Genomic DNA, 20,005 nt, shown 5'->3' on the forward strand with positions numbered 1-20,005 from the left:
ACTTGAGTTCCATAAAATGTGTTGAATGGATTTCAGTTTTGAATTAGGGTAAAACTTCCAGCAATTTCCGAAAATACCTTAAATATACTTCTGCCATTTTGTACCTGGTATTCATGGAAATGAGCATCCTCAGTGTGGGTGATTATAGAATCAAATTAGCAAACTCTGAAAACGTAGTGAAGATGCTCTAGTCCTGATAGATAAAACATTCAACAATCCATCTAATTCTTTATGCAAAACCAAAATAAACACAACCATCTCATTGTGCAAAGCTGCTTCCATCTGACTAAACAATAAAAACATACAAATGAAAAGTAACTTAAAACAAGTTATTTGATAGTGTGTCTTTTTATGCATCTATTTCTTGAGTGAAAAGGGTTGTGAGTGGGAAAATTTAAGACCTGCTGTAAAGTATTCAAATGGAATCTTCTGAAAAATTCTCTCATCCAGTGTGTGTGTGTATAAAACTAAAATGAAAAAAGTTGACATTTTACCATTGATAAAATGTAAATAATCTACCTGTTTTAAAAAAATCATTATTTAGGAGCTGGAGAAATGACTCAAAGGTTAAGAGCACTGGTTGCTTTTGCAGAGGACCCAGGTTCAGTTCACCAACACAGCAGCTTACAACCATAGGTAATTCTAATTTTAGGAGATCTGACACCTTCTTCAGGCCTCCATGGGCACAGCATATATGTAGTATAGAGACATATAATCAGGCAAAATATACATATAAAATAGCAAATAATTTTTAGAAATAAAGTATTAAGCCAAGTATTGTGGCACATGTCTTTAATCCCAGCACCTGGGAGGCAGTGACAGGTGAATCTCTGAGTTTGAAGCCAGCCTGGTCTACAGACTGAGTTCCAGGAGAGGCAAAGCTATATAGTGATACGTTGCCTCATTAATTAATTAGAATGAAGTAATCAAAGTACTACACAATATAGAAGATTTTAAATTAAGAACCCCATGTTTTAAAGACACTCCCATTGATTCTTGGGTGCCTCCCTTATCCAAGGTCTCTGTCACTTCCTGGAGATGCCCCCTACCACCCCACCCCTGTCAGATGCAGATTTCCATTCATTCTCACAGTTGATTGAGCTATAATTCATTCTAAGTACTCTGAATTAAATTATAAATCTGCTTTCCAGGTGTGATGTGCAGTTTTGGGCACCTCACTTTGGAGTAACACATCCCCATATCTTCTCCTAGAAGACAAAAGAGCATCGCTGTGCCAGGAACAGCTTGTTGAAGACATCTGTGCCTCCCCTGCCTGGTACTGCTCCATCCTTGGAAGACAACTCAATTGCTTACTAAGCATGCCATATTTTATTATGCTTCAATTACACAGTTCCTCTGATCAACCATGTTAGCATTTAATTACCATGCAATTAATTCAGGGCACTAACCAAGCTCATGGGTATTTCCGCTTTAGCCACAGAAATCATCAAACAGTTGACCCAAAGCCCACCCACATTTACTCCTGCTCACCTGCATTCTGTCTCACAAGAACTGACCTGCTCTGTGCTTGAAAAATTCTCCTTCAATCAGAACCACCAAAGAGGACCAGCATTGGTGCTGAGGGTCCCCAGCACCTTGTCAGTGGGAGGAGGGTAACTCAAGTGTCAGCTGGATAGGGCATTAGCAGACTCTAATATTCGGAACGGCAAACCCCACTCTTCAACAAATACAGCTTACATGGTCCTTATTTATCCAGGCTGAAGAAAACCACCCCAAACCATGATGTCATTAAAAACATTCAACACCTAAAAACTAGTAAGGATAAACTAATAAGGATAAATGCTAGCATCTAAATACATTTATCTTTTTTAAATCCTAGGACTAGAGAGATGGCTCAGCTGTTAAGAGCACTAGTTACTCTTCCACAGGACCTGGGTTCAGTTCCCAGCATCCACACAGTAGCTCATAACTATCTGGAACTCCAGTTCCAGGAATCTACCTGCCTCTTCTGGCCGGCACAGACACTGTACACACATGGCACAAACATTCATGCAGGCAAAACACACCCATACACATAAAACAAAAATAATGATTTTGTTTTCATTATCCTTAGACTAGGGAGATGGCCTTAATGTGTCAGAGGAGCTATGGTGCCAGAACGAAAGCCTGAGTTCAGATTCCACATAAAAAACTAAGAATAGATGAATGAGCCAGTAACACCCATGTTGGGGGGTGAAGGAGCATGTGGACATAGGCTATGCTTGCTGGCTGCCAGCCTAACTCTAGTTCAGACTCTGTCTTAAGGGAATAAGGCAGAGGAACAAGAAAGCAGGACTCTCCCAACCCCTCCCCCACCTCTACACACGTGTCCACACACACACACAGAGGCACTCACATGTACAGACATGAACATGTCAAAAAACAATGCAATCGGAGCTGGTGGGATGGCACAGTGAGTAAAGGCACTTGCCAATCAGCCTTTCAGCATGAGCCCTGTGTCCTATATGGTAGAGTGAGAGAACCAACCTGTGCAAGTAGCTCTCTGATCTTAACACGTATGCTATACACACACACACACACACACACACACACACAATCCTTATTGTTCTGTTGTTTCATACCAACTCCTGGATCGGCTGTCTGGAAAATTCTGGATCAAACTGTTTCAAGTACCCCTTCAAATGTTGTCTGTCCATTGCAGACTAGCAATTGTCTTTAAGTCATGCAGTACACATATTTAATAATCTCCCATTACTAAATAACTAAACACTGTCTGCTTCCCACATGCTAAGAAGAGAACCATATACACAAGCTTTAAAGAAGCCATGTGGGGAGGGATGCAGAAGGGAGGCTGTGTACTTCCTTCACAAACTCTAGGAAGATTAAGACCCACTTGAGCACCATGATCCTCCTGCAAGACGTTTGAAAAGCTGTATCTTGCCGTCTGTAACAGGAGTGGAATCGGCTGTCTTAACTGGGGCCCTCCTGTGTGACTTTCAACTCGAGTGGTTATTTATAACTGCAATGTCTGCTTTCCGCTGTCAAAGTGTGTGAGGCCCCGGGGAAGGTCACTTGAGAGTAGTGCTTGTTTCCGACGCGCGCGTTGGCTGTGCAGGATTCCTCATCCTGGCGGAGGGGGAGGGGAGGTAGTGTGCTTCTGCATAGGTATGCTCCGAGGACATGCCAAAGGGTCTTCTGGCAGTAGGGCTCTCATTTTTACTAGGTAAAGTGCAGTTCCTGGGGCTCTAGTGCCAGTCTGCAAAGCCTGGCTTTTGTTCTTAAGCCCTTGTTCAGTAAACATCTGCTGAGCCCATTCTAACTGCAAGGCACCATGGGAGTCTGCACTCTTCCCTAGTGCACTCAGGTTTCAATAGAAATGGGAAGAGCCTGGCATGAAGGCCTGGACACACATTCCTACCACACATACAAATGAAGACAGAGGAGAGATAGGTGCCTTCCACTTGGGGCAGCTCCCTTAGCTACTTAGGGATTTAGAAAAAGAGACAAGAGACCGCATCTCAGCATATCCATTTCCACCGTGCAAATCCCATCAGGGCCAGATCTTCATGGTTCTTGCTCAAAACTGAAAAAGCCAATGCTTACTAGGCATCTATCTCGTGAAAACAGTCATCACACGATCAACCTAGATGGGACAATGACTTTGTAACATGTAATGCGCTTCAAGGCATGGAGTATGCCAAGTTCAAGTTATCTAAAAAGCCAGCCACTCCTTCATCCCCATTCCTCACCTACAGAGAGGCATGCCAGACCCCAGACTGTTAACAGAATACGCCAACCAAGACCTCCTTTGACCATTCCCCCACACTGAATGTGATTTCTTTAGTTTGGTCCCTGCATCGACATAAATGAATCAAGAACAGGGTAGATGGGAAGGGAAAACCGACCACATTATATAAATATCCACTGTTTGTGCAGTTCTAAGAATTTTAAGAATTCAAGTCTGGAGCCACCAGCCAGTTGATAGGGTTCTGTCCTCCACCCCCAACGCCAACTGGGGGGCAAATGGCCCCCAGGTCATTCAGGTCATAGAAACAGAATCCAGGAAGGAACTCCAGAAGAAGATAGGCTAGTAGGAGGATTCTGGGCTTATTACTTGATGTCAAAGAGTTGTTTAGAGGCCAAGACTTCAACACACAATTAAGCTTGATTAACGAGCATGTGTGTGTGTGGATGAGCATAATGCATCAGCTAAGGCAGTGGCTCTCACCCTGTGGATTGCCACACCTTTGGGGGCCAAACGACCCTTTCACAGGGGTCATCAAAGACCTTCAAAAAACACAGACATTTACATTACGATTCATAACAATAGCAAAATTGCAGTTATGAAATAGCAATGAAAGTAATTTTCTGGTTTGGAGTCACCACACCATGAGGAGTATTAAAGGGTCACAGCATGGGGAAGGATGAGAAGCACTGGGCTATGGTATGATTAACTTGTGGGGTAAGAGGAGAGGAAGACAGAGTGGGGGAGCCTACCAACTCATTTCCAAAGAGGCCAAGTAGCAACAAGAATCAAGTCTGGAGTTTTGCTTTCTAATGTTATTACACAACAAAGAAGACAGTGGCGTGGCATTCAAAATATAAACTAGCAAAACAAAACAAAACAAAACAAAACAAGAAAAAAGTCAGCTGTGGTAGCACAGAGCTATAATCTCAGCGCTGGGGGTGGGGGGTGAGATAAGACTATCTCCTTGAGTCGTGGGCCAGCCTGAGCTACATAGCACACCTCTATATCAAAAAAAAGCAAAGCAAAGCAAGCAAACAACAGGGCACTACTTCCTTGCAGTACTTTGACCCCTCCTCACTAGCAGAAAACTTTAAGTGTGTGGCTGTGTCTAGCAGGATGCCCACCAAAACCAGGAGACATGGGATGCCTAGGAGCTAGAGTTACAGGCATTTGTAAGCTGCCTCATGTGGGTGCTAAAAACTCAACTCTGGTCCTCAGATGAGATGCAAGTGCTCTTAACTCTACATCTCATTTATCCTAGATTCACTTTTACAAATGGTGTAACCTCTAGTTCAGGTTTCATCTTTTCTACATTGATGTGCAACTGCCCTAACGTAGCTGAGAATCCCGCCCATTCTCCTCACTAACTTATACTGGCTGCTTTGATGAAAATCTATCAACTACAAAAGTGTGGAGTGCATTTCCAGACACTCTACTCAGGTCCAGGGATCTAATGTGTCTATCTTTATACCACTATCTTGATTTTGGTAGCTTTGGAGAAAACTTTCTGGGGAGGGAGGGAGAGCAATTCAATTTGTTCTTATCCGTAATTGTTTAGGCTTCCCTGAGCCCTTTCCACTCCTATGTAATGCACTCTTAGAAGCAACTTATTGATCTCTTCCAGACAAGTGTAAACAAGAAAACACCACTTCTGGGATTCTGGAAATTACTGACCCTATAGATTGATTTGTGACCAGAAGATCCTACCACCACTAAGTCTTCCAATCCATAAACACAGTGTCTCTCATTTAAAGGCTCTATTCAAATTAAACACACACAGTAACAAAATCTAGAGCTACCGTTTGTATGAAGAAAGGGAAAATTACCTATCTCAGTGGGATAATTTATAGCTTTCTACAATCATTTCACAGACATGTGTATAACAGATTTCAACTGATGGAAAGGGGAAGGCTTGGAAACCCACAGATCAACAGGCAGGCATGCAACCCAAACCCAGGCCCTCTTTTCTCTAATTCAGATCCCATGATCTTTGATCCTATGTGGTTCGTGGAAAACTAAGAATTCAAAGAGGTTGATTGGAGAGACAAGAGCTGGGGAAGAGACAAGGGTCCAGCTATAGGACAGACACCTGCTCCCAAGGCTGCACACCGTTTCCAAGTTTCAAAATAAGCCCACACAAAAGAGAAGAGGATGAAGAAGATGAGAAGGAGGAGGAGGAGAGATAATGAAGAAAGAGAGAGAGAGAAAGAAAGGAAGAAAGGAAGAAAGGAAGAAAGGAAGAAAGGAAGAAAGGAAGAAAGGAAGAAAGAAAGAAAGAAAGAAAGAAAGAAAGAAAGAAAGAAAGAAAGAAAGAAAGAAAGAAAGAAAGAAAGAAAGAAAGAAAGAAAGAATTCAGACCTAGAGAAAAATCCATCTGGAAAAGCACTGGCTGGAGCCAGGCCAGGGGATGGAGTGAGGCAGCTCCTTGGAGCATAGTTGAGAGCACACACCTGGCTGCAAAGACTCCTGGGACAGTCCCAGCGGAAAGGCTGAGGGTAAGCATTGCTGTTTCCTTCTCACTCCCTAGAAAAATCATTTGTGTGAGGCACTCTGAGGACCACAGCAGCGAGTGACTCACTCATCCTGAAGTCTCTCAAAGTACAGAGCACACACTGGTGACACAGAAGAGAGAGTGAAGCAAGGGAGAGCTGCAATAAGTGGAAGACATCTGTGGTCTCGGGTACCTGCAGAGGGCTAGCTCAGACCTTTCAGACCTTGGTGCGGTGCAATGCTGAGGGCTCATCCCTAAGAGGCTTGCATCCTTGGTTTCACTTCAGTGGGCGACTTTAATTGTCTTCATCTTTTTCCTACATCTAACAGACCATAGGGAACATATATGACTTTTGAAATAAATGACAATAAATCTATTTTAATGGCCATAAAAGAAATGTGTTGACGCTCTTGGCAGCTCAGCTTCGAATCTGGCCACATAAATCCCATGCACCATGGATCAAAGTGGTGAGGTCATGAGGTACAGAGCGCTCGCCCTTGGAAGAACGGGCAGCTAATACAGTCATATTGAAGACACAGCAAACAGATCTGTAAAGCCAGACCTTCTGGGCTTTATGAAATTGTTTCCTTCAGCCCATCGCTGGGCTCTGACAGCTAAAATGAAAGGCTTTGTCTCCAAGTTGTTTCCAAACACACAAACACAGGAAACAGAGACAAAGGTGACACCAGAGCAGAAGGGGTCATCCATCACCCAGCCTTTATATTTCAAACTCACCTGCATGTTCACAAGGGGCAGAGCTCACAGCCTGCCTGTGTGGGGCTGGTTCCAAATGCCATCTGGTTCATCTGGTTCTAGAGCACAGAGAATCTCTCTCTCTGTCTCTCAGTCTGTCTCTGTCTCTCAGTCTGTCTCTGTCTCTCAGTCTGTCTCTGTCTCAGTCTGTCTCTGTCTCAGTCTGTCTCTGTCTCTCAGTCTGTCTCTGTCTCTCAGTCTGTCTCTGTCTCTCAGTCTTGTCTCTGTCTCTCAGTCTTGTCTCTGTCTCTCAGTCTGTCTCTGTCTCTCAGTCTGTCTCTCTTTCAGTCTGTCTCTCTCTCTCAGTCTGTCTCTCTCTCTCTCTCTCAGTCTGTCTCTCTCTCAGTCTGTCTCTGCCTCTCTGCCTCTCTCTGTGTCTCTCTCTGTGTCTCTCTCTGTGTCTCTCTCTGTGTCTCTCTGTCTCTGTGTGTGTCTCTGTCTCTCTGTCTCTCTCTCTGTCTCTCTCTCTGTCTCTCTCTCTGTCTCTCTCTCTGTCTCTCTCTCTGTCTCTCTCTCTGTCTCTCTCTCAGTCTCTCTCTCAGTCTGTCTCTGCCTCTCTCTGTGTCTCTCTCTGTGTCTCTCTCTGTGTCTCTCTCTGTGTCTCTCTCTGTGTCTCTCTGTCTCTGTGTGTGTCTCTGTCTCTCTGTCTCTCTCTCTGTCTCTCTCTCTGTCTCTCTCTCTGTCTCTCTCTCTGTCTCTCTCTCTGTCTCTCTCTCTGTCTCTCTCTCTGTCTCTCTCTCTGTCTCTCTCTGTCTCTCTCTGTCTCTCTCTCTCTATCTCTCTCTGTCTCTGTCTCTCTCTCTCTCTCTCTCTCTCCTCCTACAGCTAAGCTGGCCCAGGAACTGACAGACATAAAGACAGAGACAAAAAGACAGACACACAGACACACACACACACCCCTTTAATGACCTACAGAGCTGTGGTCAACAATTCTGGAGAACACTCAAAATAACAAAAAGCAACCTTATGGAGTAGGAGAATGCTTTCTTTAGTGTAAACCCATCAAAGAAGGAAGTCAAGGGGGAAAGTGATGGTCTCAATACCAGACCTGTGTATTTTATTTTACCCCAGCCTACCCCTGCCCTCAGCTGGAGGCCTGTTTAAGAAATTCAAGTAAAGTAAAGCATTTGTTACCTGATCAGGAACAGTGAGAACAAAGGCCTCCTAGGCCCTGAGTCAGCCAACCCTGAGCCTCATCCATTTCTTGGCCAGGTGGAAGCATGGGGTAGAGATGAAAGTTGCTTTCTTAAACAATGAACAGAGGAGGCTTAGCTGCCCCAGGACCTGCCATGCTCCTGACAGGAAAGCATCTCTGTTCCATTCCCTGGACGGCCTGGGCCTTGCCCTGTAGCACACTGCACTTGGAAGCTCACTATTTCTAAACTCCCAAACTTGCACAAGATGCATTTCTCAGTGGCACTGTTGGAGAGAAAGAGAATCACTCTGCCAAGACCGCAAGCCCCCTGGGGTGACCAAATTCCAAACAAACAGAACTGTGTTGACATACGGACCATGGTGGGGCCTGCACACTCTGAAGCAATGGCCAAGAACAGCCTCTGATGATTGTTCTCTGACAATGTTATCTTCCTTCTGCATCTTCAACGACTCAAGAGGAGAATGCATATTAAACAGAAGAGAAAAGTTACTTAATTGACAGACACACACACACAAAATTCCTTTCCCAACAGTGTTCACTCAAAGAAGGAATTTCACTCCAAGTGGGCACAGATGTAGCTTCAGATGGCCATCTCAGATATATTCTCTGGTCTTACACATTGCTAAGGAAGTCTGGTTCAACAATTCTTACTTCCTCAGTTCAATTTAGGGCTGCTCACTAGGAATCTACTTAGGAATTAAGGGTCTAAGGGCAAGTCAGACCTTCACCCCACTCCCTAGTGTGGAGAGAAGAGACTATGCCCTGGACTCTGAGTGGATGTGGGCGCATTCAGGCAACAGCGATCTCTCTTCTTCAGCCCCTCGGTTTCTGTGCAGCCGCACCGAGCAAAGGGCTCTTCTGTGCTCCTATTTATCAGTAGAAAACAACCACCAACCACCAATCATTTCTTCTCACCCAAACTGTGGTCTTGGAAGAATTTATATAACTGTGATGCTGAAAGTAATGTGACTGTACTGGGGACAGAATTCATGGCAGAGTGGTAGCTTCGAGTCAGCCCTAAGCTATTTCTCTGTTGAACTTTCATAATTAAAAAAAAAAAAAAAAAAAAAGTGGTTGGTGGCACACTCTCTTAATCCCAGCACTAAGGAGGCAGATTTCTATGATAAGTTCAAAGCCACCGTGACTGAAAAAATAATAATAAATAAAAATTAAAAATGCATCACCCCAGAAAGTAGGAAGGCATTGCAAATATAAACCATGGGCCTGGGTAATAGAAATGGTTGGCTTCAAGATGGTGTCCGGATACGTCCATGAGGTTAACAGGGCAAGGCTGGAATTCTGTCATAATGGGTGTCCTGATAAAGCACATGTCGCCCATACCTCTCGTTGGTTATTAATCAACAGTGACTTTAGTCTCTGTCCCATGCTGACAGGTGATCTCTACCTTGGAATGACAATAACCCTTACAGGGCTCACCTCAGAATGCCCCAATCACTTAGTAGTTTTGCCAAATTCCTTTCACTAATGTTTCATGCCCTCCACATACTCCGTCCATCCCTAAAATGTAATGAACTGGTGATGGATTAGTATATTCATCAAAAGAATGGGGGTAAATGGGGGGAGGGTGGGGTAGGAGGGTGGGGGGGAGGGTGGGGGCAGGGGCAGGACCTCATAGAAAACTAGTACACTGACAAATCCTTACGGGGGGGGGGGGGGGGGCAATGGGCACAAGAGAGTCTCTCACTCCTGTGACAGATACACTGATAAGGGTCAGGCTTAGGCAACCCTGGCTCTCAGGAACACAATCACCAACATAAAAGAGCCTTTTAAAAGCCGATGCCGATCCTTGAGCCAATGAGGAGATCAGTCAGCAGTCCCCATCTTCTCCAATGTGCCAGCTTCTTTGCCTGAAGGAAAGTTCATCCTCTCCTCGGCCTCAAGGAAGGCGGGAGAGAGCATGTAGGGTGGCATTCATTAACTAACCCTGAGCTTAAAACACTGGGAGAATGAACGCTAGAACCCCACAAGGGGGATTGTGGGTAGAATCAAACCAGTCGGAAGCATTAAAATCAGCAGAAGAGATTACTGAGATGACCTGTTAAGGTGTGACAGGAGAACTAGAGGGCCGACTTCAAAAATCTAACGTTAATTTATATACTTATGTATCTTTACATCTTATTATTATTTTCATTTTATATGTACGAGTGTTTGGCTGCATGTATATATGTGTACCATGTCCAGGTCTGGTGTCCTCAGAGGATAGGAGAGGGAATCACATTTCCTGGAACTTAAGTTACAGATGGCTGTGAGCTGCCTGATTTGGGTCTGGCAATCCAAGCTGGGTCCTCTGCAAGAGCAGCAAGTGCTCTTAACCACTGAGCCATCTCTCCAGCCCCTCTTTCCTATTCTTCAGCTGGTATCCAAGTCTACACTTTAAGCTTCTCAGTTAGGACAGGAAACACGGTTCTTCCCTCAGTCTTGAACAAATCAAAACTCTTTAGGATTAGTAGCCAACATTGTGTTACATACTTTTCTATTGCTCTGAAAAAACACCATAGCTAAAGCAGCTTGGGGAGAAAATGGTCTAGTTCATCTTACAGTCACCATCCATAGAGGTCAGGGCCAGAACCTGAGGCAGGAACACAGAGTCAGGGGCTGAAACAGAGACCATGGAGGAAGGCAATTTCCTGACTTGTTCTCCATTACCTGCTCAGAGCTTGTACTAGCTTGTTTTGTGTGTCAACTAGACACAAACTAGAGTTATCTGAAAGAAGGGAAACTAAGTTGAGAAACTGCCTCCATAAGATTAGGCTGCAATGCATTTTCTTAATTAGTGATTGATAGGAGGAGGCCCAGCCCATTATAAATGGTTCCATCCCTGGACTGGTGATCCTGGGTTATATAATAAAAGTAGGTTGAGCAAGCCAGTAAGCAGCACCCTTCCATGGCCTCTGCATCAGCTCCTGCTTCCAGGATCCTGTCCTGACTTGTTTCAATAATGAACAGCAATATGGAAGTAGAACCCACTCCAAAACCTGCTCTTTTGGTCATAACGTTTTTGTTGCAGCAATAGAAACCCCAAGACAGCACCTTTTCTTATACAACTCAGGACTACTTGTCTACAGGTGGTATCACCATTCCATGGGATAGACCAACGGCACCGTCAATCATTAACTGAAAAAATGCCTACAAGCCAATCTGGTAGGGACACTTTCTCAATTAATGTTGCCTCTTCCCAAATGACTCGACCCTGTGTCAAGTTGACAAAAACAAAATAAAACCACAAGCATCAAGGGACCAGATGCTAAGAAAAGCACCGAAGCCTTGCCATTCAATGAAGAACCTATGTGAATACTGGAAGTCAATGTATCTTCAATTAGTAATGGTTTAAGGTTGTACTAAATTGACTATGTCATCTTTCAGTATAAAACCACCCTTAGTGTAAAACCATCATGTTGTGCTGAGGCTCTGCCTATCACTGTGACCCGTGGCTAATTCAGTCCTATATAGCTACAATACCAAGAAAGCATCGTGAGAGATGATTTTCAAAAGCCCTCAACCAAAGTTATCAGTGGACCAGGAAGTAGGCCTCTCTCCCACTAGAGGAAGAAGTCATCTTTCATCCACCGGAGAGTGAGGAGAGCTTGCTGACCTTCTTTCTCACAGGGGCTGAGCTAAGATAAACAGGCACATAAGTAAGTCACCCAGATGTGCTCCACACGGCCAGCCTTGCAACTGAATTCAGGCGGGGTCCATTCATTCCCATTCATTTTGTTTCGCCCTCAAGGACCCAATAGCTTCATTCAATGATTCCAATTTCAAGCTGAAAATAAAACACTCCGCCACCCCCTAGATATGTTGGGGAGGAAGCTATTGAGAATACACATATGTACTGCCGTCAGCACACTAAGAATTTTTGGGAACGCCCACTCCACAGCACATTCATTTACACATTCATTCATTCCCTCAGCAAACAAATTTTAAAGGGTTATAGTAAGGAGGCCCTAAAACACAGGGAATGCCCAAAACAAATGCCTCATCCCTCAGGGGTCAGAAATGTACACATACAATTACAGTATGCAAAGCAACTGCACCATCAACCACATAACTCGGGGACAGTCATAAAGCAGAGGTGGGGGAGTGTGCCCCCAGGTGTGCAGAAGGGACAAAGGGACTATTTCCTAAGATGGAAACAGAGACAATGTTGACAATAAAACAGAACACAGCTCATACAATAAAGTACATATATTCAAATAAACCACACCGTTATATTGCATGCATTGAGCAATACAGGGCAAGGTAACTTTGAAAAAAAGAGTCACAACCCATATTTTTTAAAAAAGAGACTGGTAACACAAACACCTGGGTTAACCCTTTTCAGGAACCATTATGCACTGACCAGAGAACAGTGTCCCAGCAGGGGTCCCAGCACAAAGTGATAGCTGGTGCAGGAAGCCAGGTGGAGCCTGGGTGCAAGCCCATAGTCCTGCAGCCTGACCCACCATCCCACTCAGCTGTGGAGCTCTTTAACAGCATAAATTACAAGCCTTACCTGAAACCTGCTCAAACACACTCTCTTCAGGCAGGGGGAGGGGGTGTCCCCTGTCGCCTCTTCTAGATCATCCTAAGGAAGTTAGGCCACAGTGAGATAGGCACTCTGAGCAGATTTTCTCTGAGCCTCTCTGATCCCCAGGAATGAGTGGGGTCCCTCTCAAGACAGCTCAGAGCCAACAGCTTCCCGAGACCAGTAAGAGTCTGAGAGAAAGAAAGTTCTGCCCAGCTGGCCTATAACACCTGGGTTCTGCCTCCTCCGAGAGACACCCGGGATAGATGGAATCAATCTTGACCCTGCCCATCTACTCATAATTGGTATCCAAGGTGACTGCTCTGATCATTATCATAGCCTGTGTAGCTTCATAAAACCTACAAAGAGGAGAAAAAGAGAAAATTTTGCAGGGTCCAGAAATTACAGCTAAGAGGTCATCTGTGATTGAAAGACTGAGAAGAAGCCAAAAGGCAAGCATGCAATTACCCAGGCAGGTGCCTCTGGGTTCTGTCTGGGAAGGGCTCTCTGGCCACACCCTGCCTAGCTGCAAAGTGCAATTTTGTTAATAAAAGGATCCTGTGGAATGTGGTCCCCCAGGGCTTGTCACACACAAAACCGCTTGTTTTAAAAAGGATGAGTAATAACAGTCCTTGCTCTCCAGGGGAAACAGGTGACAGGCCTGGGACCATTTGCAGCACCAGCGGTCCAACTTCCCCTGCATCCACATTCCAAGGCCCCTCAAACTCCATTCTGCATATTCAGCTTCATGCTTTGATTACACCCATCTCATTAAGAGCCCAGATCCCCTTCCCTGCCTTGCTTAGGTTACACTCCCACTGAAAAAAGGCGGGAAACCTCTTCAACAGAGAGGGTCCAAGGGCAGACAGACCCTTTGCTGCTATGTAGGGGCAAGCTCATGGAGAAGGCTTCTCCTATCTTCCTCAACCCTATTCCAGCCACTTAAAAGAAATAAATAAGCAGTTTACAACCCCAACCCCTGTCACGTGGCTCAACATATCACGTTCATCTCTGTATTGTCCGGTCCTGGGAGGGTAATTGTATAAAGAAATGAATGACTAGATAAATGGCTGGAAATAACAACATGAGCAACATCCTGTCTTCCAGGCGTGCGGTTTCCAGCCAGGAGACCTCGAAGGCTCTGCACAAATGTGACTGTGAGTGCAGAAAAGGCGAGGGACTGTGCAGTCCAGAGTGGCAGGCTGGGAGAAGGGCGGGACGGGGCAGCTCAGGCTGGGCCTGGGTACTCTAGTACAGCCCATGTGCATTCTTCTTTACCTGTTGCCGATGAGACAGGCAAATGTGTGGAAACGCAGGGAAAGGAGTGCTAGGCAGGGTAGCTAGGAAGACTGAGCACATGTATCTGAGCTGTGCTGGGAGGAGGAGCTGAGGGGCTGTAAGGAAACCAAGTCACCTTTAGGCTATACTGAAGAACTGTATTCAGGACCTCCTATCACTTACCAGCACTGAGCCAGAGTGAGAGGAGAGAGTGGGAGGGAAAGAAGGGAGGGAAAGAAGGGAGAGAGGGGGAGGAACATGGGGCCACATCTTCTCAGATGAGCCTTTCTTCCTCCTCACATTACAACATCATCTGGATTCTTGATGCCAGAGCTGGACAAAGACCTAGGATGTGCAAGAGATATAGACCCACACATGAAGGTGGATGGGGCGGGGTCTGAAAGTCCTGATAATTTTATCACATCCATGGAAACATGATCCTGAAAATGGAGAATCATCCGGAAAACTCTCCCATGGGGCCTGAACCTCTACCATGTAATGATTTTTTCCTTCTTACGAGAAGAAAGGTTAACAGGGTGTATCCATTTTTCTAAATAGGGTCACACAGCCTTTTCTCAGAGACATGCCTGGATTCCTACCCACCCCCACCCACCCGCCCAAAGGACATCCCTTAGTCTAGAGAAGCTCTGCCTTTGTTTCAACCCAGACACACACATATACACACACACACAGAGCCAGCTGAGGCCCAGCATAGCTTAGAGGCTATAATTCAATTTTGCCATGCCCCTGCTTTAGAGCAGGGCATGTAAGCCTTGGGAAGAAGGCTGCAAGAACAGGATATCTTTAGGCTGTGTCCATTCAAATCCAAAGGAAAACACAGGCTCATGGCCTTGAGGACACAAACAGGGACTCATGGGTCTGAGGATGCTCTGGGCCATTTTAAAAGAAAAAAAAAATTAAGCAAGCACAAAGATAAAGTTCATGTGAAAATCCACTCGCCAGCCTCCCAATTGGCCTCTAACTATGTATGTTCCTGGAAGTAAATCATGTCAGTCTGAGCTGCTCCAAAGGAGGCCAGGTCCCTAATCCTGACACATTTAAAAGAAACCCCCACCCCCAGCCTGCATCTTCCCTCTAGTGCTATTCACCTACACTAGTGCTAGGTACTGCCTGGTCCACTTCTATACAATACACTAGGTAGATTTGGAGCACTTTTGTAATACAGTCTTCCTGGCAATAACCTGCTCAAATCACCCTACACTGGATGATAACGTAATTGCACAGAGAACAGAAGTTCATGAGGTGTCTTTGCCAGTCTGCCATAGGGTCACCTGCACCATCCAGTCCAGCATTACAGGAGAAGGGTACGTCACCACAGTTTCCAAAGGGATGGTAGCTTTGACCCTGGCCTGCAGTGAGCAACCCAGCAGGTGGAAGAGGTGAGCCTGGAGCTCGGATGTTTGTGACAAGTATGTGGGACCACGCATGGTTCTGCATAGCTCCGTTCTGACACAATTTAAGAGTCTCGGATGAACACTCGCACACTGTTTGCCCAGTTACTAGCACAGCAGCTGGCTGACAGCTGTTCCGGGACCAGCTTCCCACACCATGCTCTGTGCCTATTATCTGGCTCTCCAGCCATGTGCTGCAAACATCCTACTCAGCCCCCCAAAGAGGGCAGAAGGAGCCAGGAATCCTCATAAGTAGCTCACTCCAGATTCATGGAATAGTTTTCTCTTTGGGAACTGCTAAGTTTTATTCTCTTTAGTTTTGACAGGGTCTCATGCAGCCCAGGCATTAAGTTCTGCCTCAACCTTCCCAGTGCTGGGACTACAGGCACATACCACCACTTGGGGTTTATTTCATGCTACGAGTCTAGACCAGGCCTTCCTGGATGCTAAGCAAGCACTATATCATCCTTATCATATAGTGTATCACTGAGCTACATCCTCAGCCTCCTTCCCATCTCCATCAGCTAGTCAGGAGGAAGGGTATATTATAATTCTCAAATGTTGCCAACTGCAGGGAATGTCACAGGGTCACCCGGAGTCACTGCACCTCTTTTGAAACATCACGCCAAGGACCTCTGCAGACATAAGAATGACAACAGTCCTCTGTGGTAGAATTCGGTGACTACAAAATCTCCACCATGACAGAAAGCGACAGTTTAGAAAAAAACGAAATGCAAAATAAGAATGTATTTGCAGTTTTTTCACTGTGACTTCACAATCTGGGGGCTTTTTGGAGATGATCTTGTTGTTTCTATGTGCATATGAGTACAGGTGCCCCTGGATACCAGAGGCTTTGGATTCCCTTGGAAATGGAGTTACAGGAGGTTCTGAGCCACCTGTTGTGGGTGCTAGAACTTGACTCTGGTCCCCTGCAAGGGTACGATATGCTCGTAAGTGCTAAGCCATCTCTCCAGCCCCAACCACTTGGGGACACTTTAAATTTCCAAGGGAAAATGTTTTAGAGAAGAAAATAAAACATTTATGACAAAATATTATTTTTAAAATATGTAGTGAGGCTTCTATTTTATGAGTCTGAATATTTTTTAAATCCTACTTATGTGCACATGTGTAACAAGTAAAAGTTATAAAAAGCACTTGAAGACAAGCTGGTTCACAATTTACTATAAGCAAGACACTTAGGTTATTATGAAAATACATATGTGCTCTCCAGAAGCTCGGCAAGAAGGCTCCGGAAGGGGAAGCCGCCTCCCCATTCTCAGAGTCACTTATTGAATAAGGACAAGCACACCCAGAACTCCTTCCACAGAAGGGTGCAGAGCCGCTTTCCTGTAACTATTAAGAAATCTCCAAGTACCACCATGTGAATGTGTGGTAATGACCTTGGAGCATCTGACAAGCTCTAGCCCTGGATAACACCAATTCATCTGTTGCAAGACTACAGTCTGTTTACTCTGCAACCTGTGTGTGTGTGAGCGCACATACATGCATGCACATGTCCATACTCGAGGACAGCTGTGTGGCTCCCAAGATCACAGACTACATGCTGAGGAAGGGTCTCTCTCACTTGAACTGGGAGCTCAAGCATTTGGCTAGTCTAACTAGCTAAGTTACTCTAGCAGCATCCAAGCATCCTGGTTTTGTCTTATCTCTTGCCTCCCAAGGCTGGGATTACAGACAGGGTACCACATCTACCTCCTCCTTATATGGGTGCTGGCTGCAGATCCAAACTCTGGTCACTGCGCTTATGTGGCAAGTACTTTACCCATCGAGTCGAGCCATCTCCCCTGAATTCATCCTTTTTGCATACATTTATCATAAGGTTAATTATACTAAAAACCCTTCCCCACATCTTGCTATATATATAGCCTAAGCTGGCTTCACGCCCACCATCCTCCTGAGTGCTAGGATTACAGACTTGCCCCATCACACTCTTATCTAAGGAGCTGTCCATACAGACCAAAAACACATAGACATTACCAACTAGCCAACTCCAAGGTTTGCCTTGCCTTAACGGCTTTGCTGTTGTCTTTTCATTTCTATCTTCTGCCTCCTAATGGTTTGGCGTGTACTGGGCTAGCCAAGCCAGCAAGTCCTGTGTTTAAGCAAGAGACCCTGCCTCAATGTATAACATACAAGATGACTGGAAGATACCTTATATCAACCTCTCGCCTCCATACAGACCTGCACATTATGTACACACACATATACATACACAAACACACACACACACACAGAGCAGGTGAGGAAAGAGAGAGAAATACTTAGTGCTTGGCCAAAGCCCCTTCCTCATGAAAGACTTCCATAAGTAACAAAGCATTAAACATTAAGGACATACACAACCCTGGAGCACCACCTTAGGTCTCAAGGCACAAGATAAGAAATTGCTAACACCCTTTTAAGGAAGATGGACAATTTCCTATTAGAGTTTCCCCAGGGATGCCTGTAATTTTTACTCCAGCTCAGGCACATCCTTGGGGAACATATGCCTGCCTGCGTGTATTTATTTCTCCAACCAGCTGTCTTTAGGATGTGCCAAAGGCTTCTGTCACCACAGATTCCTCTGAGGACTTGGATAAGCATGTGCCCTGAGTCCCAGAGTCACACAAAGATAAGCCCACAAAGCAAGCTCAAACATTAAGAACTGCCCAGAACAAATCACAAAAGTGTTTGAGAAACAAATGAGCCCATTAATCAATTTAATCTTAGGAACTGTCTTTTCAAAGGATACATACAGCGGGGAAGGGTGGAACATACATGGCCATTATGGGAGCCATCTCTTTAAAAAGCTAAGCTGCAAAATAATGGTAAACATCCCAACAGATGACTCAGCGCAGGGAGTCTGACCACACCTGTGCCAGCAAAAAGTGCTAACTGTCTTGTCTTGAGTCTACTGTTTACTACAAGGGTTGCCAAGACTTACCCCAAAGTGGACCAGCTTAAAATAATCATTACCTCATGTCCCTGTGAGTCAGAAGCTGGTATACAGGTCTATTCTCTGAGCTGAACTGCCACCATCTTCATCTGATCAGCGGTGATTCTTTTCGTCTTTGCAAAAGACCATCAATCACGGTGGGGCTAGAGGACTGTTGACTCCCTCAGAGAAGGAGGGGCCAGAATCCGCACCTGAGCATCCTGAGCATCCGGCAGCTCCTCCCAGCCAGTTGTATGCAATTCCGCTCTCATTTCACACAAACCTGAGGTCTCTGGGAGGAGCTAGAGCAAATAGGCTGGGGAAGACTAGAGGAAGGTGCTCCATCTGGACAGCTGTGTAAATACCTTGCTGAGGCATTTAGTGTCCTGAAAGGAACCATCATCCATGCTGAGTGTAAACATTCAAGTATGGATGCTTTGGGGTCACTCACCCATGCTTTGTAAACCAATAAACTCATTGGACTCCGCAGGAAGAACTTAGTAAAATCAAAATTTGGTTTGTCCTTGGGACCTTAGAGGATGGAGGCATCCATTGCCTAGTCTCTCATCCAACTCCACCCAGGATGAAAAGTCTTGCAGCAGTTCTCTGGAATCTCAGCATACTCACTCAGACCCATGGTTCTCTCTGGGGATGGGTCATTGGACAGCTTGCCTAGAGAAGGGCAGAAGTCTTGCCTCTAAGATGGCATTCTTGACAGTAGACAGAGGCCTTGATTTCTCACTATACAGGTCTGCCTTTGTTGCTATAAAAAGTCTCAAGTATGCCAGGTAGAACTCAAACTCTAGATCTCCCTACTTCTTCCTCCCAAGCACTGGAATTATAGACATGTACCCCTGTATCAGCCTTATATAGGCCTCCCAAGTGTCCTTACAACATAGCAGCAGGCTTCATAGCCAGCAATCAGAGAGATTAAGAAAGCCACCATGCCTCTCGTGACTCAGCCTCCGAAGTCACAATGCCCTCACTTCCACTGAATTCCATACATTAGCAACTCATATCTAAACTGAGCGCACATGGAAGGGTAAATAAGAGAACTGAACCGAGACACAGAATGGGAGGGAGTTAGAGGTTTACAAAACCTAGTTCTTTTGTTTGTTTTGTTTTCTAAGACAGGGTCTCTGGTTGAACTGAAATGCTCAAGGATGACACTGAACTTCTGTTCCTCCTGCCTCTGTCTCCCAAGTGCTACCATATCCAGTTTACACAGTGGTGGGGAGTGAACCCAGGGCTTCATGCATGCTAGGCAAATATTCTTCCAGCTGAGCCATCTCACCAAGCCTATCAACCTGTTCTGAAACCACCACGCTGAGGTATTAACAACCCTGAGAGAAAAAAAATAGTGTTAAAAAGCCAGGATTTCCAAAATGACAAATTTTGCAATTGTTAGTAGCTCCATGAAGTTTCAAGAAATATTTCTTTTGAAAGAATTTTCTTGCCTGAATTTGATGGGTAATTGTTTTGGACGTTCAAAAATTCTGAGCTCAAGAAAAGAAAAAAAAAAAAAAAAAAAAGGAAAAGATTTCTGTGTGTATTTTTCTGTTTTGTCAAGGAACTGTGAATTTTGTATTTATATCTTTAGCACCTCATTTGTGACAGTTGTTTTTGAGAGTCCTGGAATATTCATATTTTACTGTCTTTTTTGGGGGCTAAATCAACAACTCAATAGGAACCTATCATAGATAGCACTAGGCTCAGTAAATATTTTGAGATCAATTAGGAGCCATTTGG

General features: G+C 45.0%; 1 protein-coding gene across 5 annotated transcripts in view; it reads right to left on the reverse strand.

Annotated features, from left to right (window-relative positions):
• Positions 1–20,005, reverse strand: part of Tln2 (talin 2) — a 425,612-nt gene that overhangs the window by 317,855 nt on the left and 87,752 nt on the right. The window contains exon 1 of one of the 5 annotated variants that reach the window (XM_085844754.1): positions 2,855–2,873. The exons of the other annotated variants lie outside the window; for them this stretch is intronic. The gene's annotated coding sequence lies outside the window, so the exon portion shown is untranslated. Of the gene's footprint in view, positions 1–2,854; positions 2,874–20,005 lie in introns of those variants that run through there. 5 annotated transcript variants of the gene reach the window in all.

The sequence above is a fragment of the Mus caroli genome, unplaced genomic scaffold, assembly GCF_978045245.1.
Source record: "Mus caroli unplaced genomic scaffold, Mus_caroli_1 scaffold_11, whole genome shotgun sequence".
Taxonomy (NCBI): domain Eukaryota; kingdom Metazoa; phylum Chordata; class Mammalia; order Rodentia; family Muridae; genus Mus; species Mus caroli.